Source organism: Pleurodeles waltl, chromosome 7 (genome assembly GCF_031143425.1).
Source record: "Pleurodeles waltl isolate 20211129_DDA chromosome 7, aPleWal1.hap1.20221129, whole genome shotgun sequence".
NCBI lineage: Eukaryota > Metazoa > Chordata > Amphibia > Caudata > Salamandridae > Pleurodeles > Pleurodeles waltl.
Window position 1 is genome coordinate 1,553,352,645 of NC_090446.1, and position 9,448 is coordinate 1,553,362,092.

Sequence of the window (9,448 nt, forward strand, 5' to 3'; positions counted from 1 at the left end):
GCTGTAATTGACCCTGTGCTCCCTTTCTTTCTCCCCAACCGCTCTACTTTTCTCATCCTCTTCTTGTGTGCATTAGCATCATCTGGTGAAGGAGCAGGGGCACCGGCGAGTGAGGGAGCTGCAGCCCACGGGACCCAGGAGGCAGGGAGCACCGTCACCGAGAGGACCAGTGGGTTGGAGGGCGAGGGGAGCACCACGGGGGAGACTAGAGCAACGACATCTGACTCAGATTCCTCCTCTGATGGAAGCTCCCTGGTGGTGGCGGACCCCTCTGGGACCACCCCGGCTGCAACATCCTCTGCCCTACCAGCACCGCCCTCCCGGTAGCCCCCCACCCAGTTGCCCCAGGCACCTCAGGCCCTGCCACAGTCTGCCCTGCTGTCCTCACCGAGGAGGCCATTGACCTCCTGAGACTCATCTTGTGAGAAAGTAGCCTCTTTCGAGCATGGTTACCCCCACTTTTGGCCTTTTTGTGAGTGTGTGTCAGTGTGTTTTTACTGTATCACTGGGATCCAGCTAGCCAGGACCCCAGTGCTCATAGATAAAAACCTGCATCAGTGTGGTTTACCTGTCTCACTGGAATCCTGCTAGCCAGGACTCCAGTGCTCATAGTTTGTGGCCTAATGTGTATGCCTGTGTAGTGCCTAACTGTGTCACTGAGGCTCTGCTAATCAGAACCTCAGAGCTTATGCTCTCTCTGCTTTTAAATTTTTCACTGTAGGCTAGTGACTTCATTTACCAATTTCAATTGGCACACTGGACCCCCCTTACAAGTCCTTAGCATATGGTATCCAAGGACCCAGGGCATTGGGGTTCCAGGAGATCCATATTGGCTGCAGCATTTCTTTTTCCACCCATAAGGAGCTCAGACAAATCCTTTCACAGGGCTGCCATTGCAGCCTGAGTGAAATAGTGCACACACTATTTCACAGCCATTTTCACTACACCTAAGTAACTTATATGTCTAACCTTCATTTACTGAAGGCTAGGTGCAAAGTTACCAAGTGTGATGGCAACCTTGCACTAGCAAAGGTGCACCCACACAGTCCAGGGCCAATTCCTGCGTGCACTACATAGTGGTCAATAGCTATATGTAGCTTCACAATGGTAACTCCGAATAATGCAATGAAAGGTGTCTAAGATCATGGAATTGTCCCCCCATTCCAAATCTGGCACTGGGGAGCCAATTCCATGCATCCTGGGAGCTCGACTATGGACCCCCAGTACTGCCAAAGCAGCTCTCTGAGGCTTGCACTGCTGCTACAGCTGCTGCCACCTCACAGACAGGGTTCTGCCCTCCTAGGGGCTGAGCAGCTCAGTCCCAGGAAGGCAGAACAAAGCATTTCTGTAGTATTGGGTTTATTTCTAGAACTATATTGTAGGTAGTATTTTGTTGTAGTATTTTTATGTTTTAGGGGTATCTGTATTGTGTGTTATTTATTTGGTATATTCCAGCTTCACCTGTGGCATTTAGTATCTCCCTCAGCTGCCGAGCATTCCGTGCTGGACAGTTGAGGGTGCTGGAGGTTTTATGGAAGGCTGGAGTTCCTGTTATCTGACTTGAGAAACTTGTACTGAATAAAAGGCCGTTATCAACATCATCTGTGTGGATGTTCCCATCACTACACCAACTACTACATTTTGGCGACGAGTTGACGAACCTCAGTTCTGAAACAGGAACTCTGGTCTATTTTGGGTCTGGTATTGTAGATCACCTTATTTTACTTTATATGCTATTCTCTATTTTATTCCTCTATTGCCTTTTAATTTCCATTCCTGTTTATCTTTTAATTGCTTTTCTTTTAATTTTGTTTACTTTTATCCACGCTGCTCGAACGCGGTTTACGCGGTTTCCGAGCAACGAGGAAAGCGTTGTTCTCTCTCTGCTTTTATTACGTGCGCGCGGCTCTCAGTCAGCGAGGAAAGCATTTTTTCCTTCGCGTGCTGAGAGAAAACCTCTCGTTGTTTGGCCGCGCGTGCGGTTACCGGGCAACGAGGAACGCTTACATTTAATTTTAGTTCGCGGCTTGTTTTGCCGCTAGAGTTACTAGCGCATCTTTGCCTATGTTGTCAGTGTTTGGCCGCGCGTGCGGTTACCGGGCAACGAGGAACGCTTACATTTCATTTTAGTTCGCTGCTTGTTTTGCCGCTAGAGTTACTATTTAAATGCGCATACTAGTGTTACTATATAAACGCGCAGACTTTCTTTCTCGCGTTTTGTGTGTATACACCTGTTTTCTAGTTGTGTGCGCATCGTTGCCTATGTTGTCAGTGTTTTTGGCAAAAGTAAACAGATGGATGAAGAATCTATAGAAGACTATATAACGAAACTTCGTAAACTAGCTTCTCTTTGCAATTTTGGTACTACTATTGAAGAACGCATTAGAGATCAATTTATGTTAGAATGCAAGTGTGATAAAATTAGAGAAGCTCTATGGTCCAAGAGTGATCCTTCTCTTGATGAGGTGTTGAAAGTTGCCAAACAAATTGAACATTCTCAAGCGTGTATTGAAACATTAAAGAATTCCAAATCTTCTTCTTCTTTAAACAAAATTGATGTAAAACCTAAAAACTCCATTAACTTAAAGAACAAAACTAAAACATGTTGCTTTAGATGTGGGTCACCTTCTCATCTAGCGAACTTCAAAGACTGTCCAGCTATTCATGTTGTCTCCAACAAATGTAACAAAAAAGGCAATTTCGCTAAGTGCTGTAAATCCACTAATAAAGTCAACATAAAAATCAATGAAGTATCAGATGACAATGATAATCAACCTTTCATCTTACAAATAGTTAACGATGTTAACTGCATTTCCACTGTTCGTTGTCAGTATCCAAAGGACCTTGTTATGATAAATGAAATTCCTATCACAATGATGATGGATTCTGGTGCCAAACTATCTCTTGTGTCAGTGGAAGATTATAAGACATCCTTTGAAGGTAAAGTTGATCTGCTGTTGCCTGTGCACAGTACATGACACACAAGCAGGAGATTCAGATCATGAGGAAGATGTATATGAAAATGCCATGAAAGCGTTGGAGGAAAATTACGGAAGGAAAATCAACATTGTGGTAGAACGTCATAAGTTTTTTTCATGCACCCAAAAACCGGATGAAACAATTGATCAGTTTGTCAATAGTCTACGAAGACTAGCTATTTCTTGCAAATTTAGAGATATGCATGATGAAATCATTCGGGACCAGTTTATTAATAGGATGAAGGAGGTGAAGATACAGGAGAAGTTGTTAAGTTTAAAGAATCCGACATTGGATAAGACGGTGGAAGTTGCAAGACATGTGGAAAGCACGTCTCGATATGTTAAGGAGCTTAATAATACAAGTAGTACTAAGGAACAAGATATAGTAGGAGAAGTACGATATTCTAACAAGTATACAAGGAAATTTGAAGATAACATGGGGAAGAGAAAGGAGTGCTTCAGGTGTGGAAGTGGTAAAAACCTAGCAGAAGCGAAAAATTGTCCAGCCATAAACACGAGGTGTTTCAAATGTAAGAAGGTAGGACATTTTGCTAGGGTATGCAGAATGTCTAACGAAACCAAATTCAGGAAATCTGTAAATGCAGTAAGAAGAGATGGACAAGAAGACAGTAGCACTAGTGAAAATGAGTTGGAAGTCTTAGTTGTGGAAGAAGGAGCTACAACAGTGTGCACTCAATTTGGAAGTAAAACCATGGAATATAAGCCACCTAAATGTGTTGTAGAGATAAACGGGAAACTGACACACATGTGGGCGGACTCATGTTCACCATTTACTTTAATAGACGAACAGGTATGGGGCGATTTGAAAAACAACGAACTTAAACCCACGGATGTAGTACCGGAAGGGTACAGTGGGGGCAAACTGCCTGTAGTAGGTTACTTTGAAGCAGAGCTAAGATTTAAAGATAGAGAAACACAAGGAAAGGTGTATGTTGTGCAACAAGGACGATCATTACTAGGATGGAAGGAGCAGTGTGCATTGGGCATAGTTTTGGACCCCAATCATCCCGAACAAGTGTTGTTAACAAAGGAAAGCAGAGATGGGAAGTGGATAGCTGCTTATCCGGAGCTGTTTAAGGAAAAGTTGGGTTGCCTCAAAGGTTTTCAACACCGGATAATTTTAAGAAAAAATGCTGTGCCGAAGGTGCACAAGGCACGGGCAGTACCGTTAGCGCTGAAAGGAAAATTAAAGGAGGAACTTCAAAGACTGTGTAAGGAGGGTGTGATTGAACCGATAGAAGTGTCTGAGTGGTTAAGTCCTATTGTAATAGCCAGGAAACCTGATGGCCGAATTCGCATGTGCGTGGACTTGAGGGATCTGAATAACAGCATATTGATTGACCGGTATCCATTACCAAGAATACATGAAATGTTGGCTAATGTTCGAGGTGGGAAATATTTTACCACGCTGGATTTATCGAATGCCTCCCCCGTTGCCGGGTGACAGCCGAGTTCTATTCCTTCTGATTACAAGATACAATGCAACACATCCCCTATCCTACAATAACATATAAACACTTACTACTACTAATAACCATAAATTTAGCCCTCCAATGGCCTCTAAATAAGTCATGAAAGCGTCCTTCCAATCTTCCCAGGCCATGCAGGGTTCACCAGGGAGTTGTAAAAATGCAGGTGGTGGAATAATGGAGTGTGTTGCCATGTTCACTTACACTTCTTATCTTTCCTACTTATTCACACTGTAAATTGTACAATCAACAGTTGTATACGCTGTCTTTGTACAGTTTTCCTTATATTTACATTGTATCATACAGTACGTTAACATATAGTCGCTATATCTCCGTGCTGTTCTTTCTTTTTTTTTTTCTTATAGTGTATCATACAATTTGTCCTAAATATATTAAAACGATCTCTTCTCTATTTACACGTTCCTTTTGTTTGTTTGATTTAAGAAAATGCCGCTTCGCATTTCGCTTTAAAACTACTCCGTTTGTTGCAAGCGCGTCGCCTGGTGTTGCTTAGCAACCGCTATGTGTTAATCGTAGCGCGCTTTAGTCCCTTGCACGCGCGTTGCCTAACATTGCTTAGCAACCACTTCGTTGACTGTGCCGCGCTGGTTACTTCCTTCTTTTTCTTTATATATATATATATTTTTTTTTTAATAACAAATCTCGCTGCTTTGCGCTCACTAAACCTCACTCGCCGAACTTGCCGATCCTCATCCTGCTGACACCTTTCTCTTTCTCGCAAATCCTCGGCACTTCCAGCACAGCTGACGTCTCACGTCTTTCACCGGGTCAGGGTTGTGCACGGGTTCCCTCGTCGCCAATAATATGTCGTGAATAAACAGAATACACCAGTTCTCCTCTCAGGTAATTTAGTTTATTCGTAATGACCCTGCCCGGCTGTCCACCGCAACTCCTTCATCTAACTGCCGTCTCTCCCTTCTCGAATGCCTCCCCCGTTGCCGGGTGACAGCCGAGTTCTATTCCTTCTGATTACAAGATACAATGCAACACATCCCCTATCCTACAATAACATATAAACACTTACTACTACTAATAACCATAAATTTACTTCAACTACAATACTGCTTTCACACGAAATCCTTCAACAACCTGGAGGGTTGCCTCACCCTTACACTGACTCTTTTTATTATGCCCTCGCTCTTACATTGTTCTTTAATATATTTTTTTCTCCAGTCACTCTTCTCCGTTTCGTTCCTTTTCAACCATTCATTTATCTCTATATCCGAACATTTCACTGTTTTTCTCACATTCCACCAGTTACCATCCGATAGCTTAACACAATTTCCCTTCACCTTCAACACGCACCTTGGTTCCGATAGTTTAGATTCTCCCTTTCTTGCCATATTCCCTATCTTAACTCTAACCCAAACCCCTATTTCGTATCCTTTCTGCTCTCTCACAATTTTATCATTGTGTCTAGATTCATATCGATGTTGGTACGACTTCACTCTTTCCCTGACCCGTTCTGTATCAACCATTTTACTTTTACTTTTACCCATCCATGCAGGCACAGCCATGGTACAAGGTATGTTTTAGGGGTATCTGTATTGTGTGTGATTTATTTGGTATATTCCAGCTTCACCTGTGGCATTTAGTATCTCCCTCAGCTGCCGAGCATTCCGTGCTGGAATGTGGAGTGAACCTGTACTCTTCCACTTTATTCTCCACCCAACTCTCCCAACCAACTCCATTTATTTTAGCTAATTGGATGGTTTCTTTCAAAGTTCTATTGAAACGCTCCACCATACCATTGGTTTCAGGATGATAAAGTGCACATTTTCTGTGAACAATACCCCTAGATACCAGGAAATCTCTCATAAATTTCGAGGTGAATTGAACACCATTATCTGACAGAATCGCACCAGGCTGCAAGATATGAGTTGTCGTGTATGATGAGCACACGATATAGACTGTATCTTGTCATTGTGCCCCTGCAGCTCAAGTGCGGTCCCTTTTCTGCCTCCTATGTCCCACATGATAATGGAATGATCTGAACTTCCAGAGAATAAAACTCTCTGCACTGGGTCCCAACACAGAGCTGTCACACTACCTGTGTGTCCCTTAAATGTTGTGACAAGACTACAGTTTTCTTGCTCCAGTTTCAGAATTGTGACCTGTCCAGAATGATCACCTACAAACACATGGCGGGTCTCAATGTCGAATTGTAGACATGCAGCCCAGGCACCTGTGCGGTAACTGCCAAGACGGCGGCCACTCTCTGAACAATGCCAGGTAAAGTTCTTGTCCTGCCCTGTGCTTAAGACCCACTCCATTTCCAGAACAAACAGCACCATTGTTACCCTGCCTTGGTGAGCGAGATAAGATTTAACTGGTGTCATTTTGTTGTAGTCTTCAGCTAAAATAAATTCTGAGATTGTACCATTGTCTAGGCCTACGGACAGCCTTCTGGTTTCCGGGTTAAAAGACATGCATGAACATGGAGCTGGCATTGCATGATAAATACTAGGCCAATACTGTCCACTGTCCCGCTTCATCCACACATGAACAGTCCTGTCTTCTGACACACTGATTACACCGTCCTCCTTAGGAACTGTCACAGCCATGTTCACCAGCTCCTGGGAGCCCTCCACCTTACTGAGTAGTATCGGTTTACGGGTCAACGGCTTGGGATGGATCTCGGCGGCCATGCTGAGCACTGCTGCCCGCCCCCTTGCTCTCACATCCTACTGCTACCAGGAACCAAAACACAGTCAGCAGGAGCGGGAGGAGGAGTCGTCGCAGACCTGTCAGCTAAGTGGGAGGGGCAGCTCTACTTCCGGGAACAGGTCTGCCATTTCCAGGCTAGTCGTGCTCGCACATGTGGCATTTAGTATCTCCCTCAGCTGCCGAGCATTCCGTGCTGGACAGTTGAGGGTGCTGGAGGTTTTATGGAAGGCTGGAGTTCCTGTTATCTGACTTGAGAAACTTGTACTGAATAAAAGGCCGTTATCAACATCATCTGTGTGGATGTTCCCATCACTACACCAACTACTACATTTTGCCGACGAGTTGACGAACCTCAGTTCTGAAACAGGAACTCTGGTCTATTTTGGGTCTGGTATTGTAGATCACCTTATTTTACTTTATATGCTATTCTCTATTTTATTCCTCTATTGCCTTTTAATTTCCATTCCTGTTTATCTTTTAATTGCTTTTCTTTTAATTTTGTTTACTTTTATCCACGCTGCTCGACCGCGGTTTACGCGGTTTCTGAGCAACGAGGAAAGCGTTGTTCTCTCTCTGCTTTTATTACGTGCGCGCGGCTCTCAGTCAGCGAGGAAAGCATTTTTTCCTTCGCGTGCTGAGAGAAAACCTCTCGTTGTTTGGCCGCGCGTGCGGTTACCGGGCAACGAGGAACGCTTACATTTAATTTTAGTTCGCGGCTTGTTTTGCCGCTAGAGTTACTATTTAAATGCGCATACTAGTGTTACTATATAAACGCGCAGACTTTCTTTCTCGCGTTTTGTGTGTATACACCTGTTTTCTAGTTGTGTGCGCATCGTTGCCTATGTTGTCAGTGTTTCATTTCTAGTACCCATCTTTTGGCACATTGGTATTCTTCCTCCTGCACTTTTGTTTCTATTGTTTTGCAAATAGTATATTTTGCATATTAACATACAAGCATTACCATAATATTAACATATTAGCATACTATTAACCTGGTTACATCGGTTATTTCTTCTGTTCTCTGCTTTCTTTTCTTTGAATTTCTCTCTTTCTTTAGTTTTGCTATTTCTACTCTAACTTTCTTTCATCTTTATTCTTCTGATTTTGTATAATGCAGAACATTTCTCCTCCTCCTTTTTTCTTATCTTCTCCTGGTGATCCGACAATTCCTTGGCCAAAATGGAAAAAAGTTTTTTTAACATACCTAAAGGTTTGTGGAACCAATCTATCTATTGAAAAGAAGACATCTCTTCTACAACATTGCTTAGGTGCGGAAGGGCAAGAAATATTAGATACTTTACCTGCAGTGTCAAATTTGGACGGAGCAGTTGGTGATGCTCCTTTAAATGATTTCGATGAAACTCTTCTCCGCCTTGACAGACATTTTTTGCCTAAAGTATCGATTCTCCTACAAAGGTTTTATTTTGGCAAAAGTAAACAGATGGATGAAGAATCTATAGAAGACTATATAACGAAACTTCGTAAACTAGCTTCTCTTTGCAATTTTGGTACTACTATTGAAGAACGCATTAGAGATCAATTTATGTTAGAATGCAAGTGTGATAAAATTAGAGAAGCTCTATGGTCCAAGAGTGATCCTTCTCTTGATGAGGTGTTGAAAGTTGCCAAACAAATTGAACATTCTCAAGCGTGTATTGAAACATTAAAGAATTCCAAATTTTCTTCTTCTTTAAACAAAATTGATGTAAAACCTAAAAACTCCATTAACTTAAAGAACAAAACTAAAACATGTTGCTTTAGATGTGGGTCACCTTCTCATCTAGCGAACTTCAAAGACTGTCCAGCTATTCATGTTGTCTGCAACAAATGTAACAAAAAAGGCCATTTCGCTAAGTGCTGTAAATCCACTAATAAAGTCAACATAAAAATCAATGAAGTATCAGATGACAATGATAATCAACCTTTCATCTTACAAATAGTTAACGATGTTAACTGCATTTCCACTGTTCGTTGTGAGTATCCAAAGGACCTTGTTATGATAAATGAAATTCCTATCACAATGATGATGGATTCTGGTGCCAAACTATCTCTTGTGTCAGTGGAAGATTATAAGAAATCCTTTGAAGGTAAAGTTGATCTGCTGTTGCCTGATGTTTTGCCCTTTTCGTATGGTGGCAAACCTATTGAATTGAAAGGGTACTTTAATGCAAAGATTAATTTCAAAGGAAATGAAATAACAGGGAAAATTTACGTTCCTATGGTTGGAGATACCATTTTAAGTTGGCCTCATCAGAAGGAATTGGGAATTGTTTTGAACCCTAATGCAGTGCC

The 9,448-nt window shown here is 42.4% G+C and overlaps 1 pseudogene; it reads right to left on the bottom strand.

Moving 5' to 3' along the window:
* Positions 1–6,303: 6,303 nt before the first annotated feature.
* On the bottom strand, positions 6,304–7,194 carry LOC138247113 (WD repeat and FYVE domain-containing protein 2 pseudogene; annotated as a pseudogene).
* Positions 7,195–9,448: the final 2,254 nt, after the last annotated feature.